This window comes from Propithecus coquereli, unplaced genomic scaffold (genome assembly GCF_000956105.1).
Source record: "Propithecus coquereli isolate 6110/MARCELLA unplaced genomic scaffold, Pcoq_1.0 Scaffold78, whole genome shotgun sequence".
Lineage (NCBI taxonomy): Eukaryota > Metazoa > Chordata > Mammalia > Primates > Indriidae > Propithecus > Propithecus coquereli.
In genome coordinates, this window is record NW_012153951.1 from 4649397 (window position 1) to 4650397 (window position 1001).

General features: G+C 32.3%; 1 protein-coding gene across 1 annotated transcript in view; it reads right to left on the reverse strand.

Annotated features, from left to right (window-relative positions):
• The window catches only part of STRAP (serine/threonine kinase receptor associated protein), a 31084-nt gene that overhangs the window by 20540 nt on the left and 9543 nt on the right, over positions 1-1001 (reverse strand). The window lies entirely within an intron of this gene.

Here is a 1001-nt window from a genome sequence, read left to right on the forward strand (position 1 = left end):
TCCACAGAGATTTCCATTTTAATGCAACTGACATTTATTCTTAGTAACATGGAGGGCAATAAAACAGTAGAGAGGAAAAAAGCAGAGAAAAGCAAAGAGTATCTTTTGTTTACTCAATAAACACATGATAAATACATCAAAAATACATTATATCATTCTAGACTTAAGGCTACATCACAAATGGGAGAGAAAAAATATCCCACAGGTCTCTGCCTTAGTAGAACTTTAGCAAGAGAAAACCGTGCATTAAATAGTACATTTAAAAATACAATTAAAAGACAAGTTCATAGAGCTATAAAAACTCAGAAAAAAGCATACTACTAATTATGCCAGACAACTAGAAAATCTAAGCAATGGAGTTAGCAGTCTTAAAGAGCAAGTAGAAATACAACAGGGGAAAAAGAAGGGAAGGCTATTCTAGACAAGTGTTAATAGCATGTACAATGGTGAATAAATATGAAAGAGCATCTAACAGGAATACATACTGATGACATAATATCAAACCTTGCATATTTTATATACAGATCACATGAGTGGCTCAATAAACATGTTCTGAGAGGAATAATGTTAACTATGAGTAGTAGTGCTACTAAATTCCATAGCATTCATTTCTCTTTGCACAGGAAACGTGCTACAGTCTCTCCCACTCTAATTCAACTCTCCGGCCCCAACCTACTTTCCCAACCTCATTTTGTATTATTTATCCAAATCTAGCCACACCAAATTATAAACCATTCCTCAAATAACCCATGTTTTTTTGGAACAAAATATGTCCTTGTTCATATTGTTCTCTGAAGTCTGTATTTTATATTCTCAGCTATCAAAGTTCTACTTATCCTCAGGGCTCATTTCAAATGCTATCTTTTCATTAAACCTTCTATCTATCCTCACTTCTAATAATTAACCATTTCTTTCTGTTCTCCACAGAACTCTACTTACATTGATTACTGTGATTAATTTTGTTTTATTTTTAATTTTGTTTACATATATTTACTCTTAAT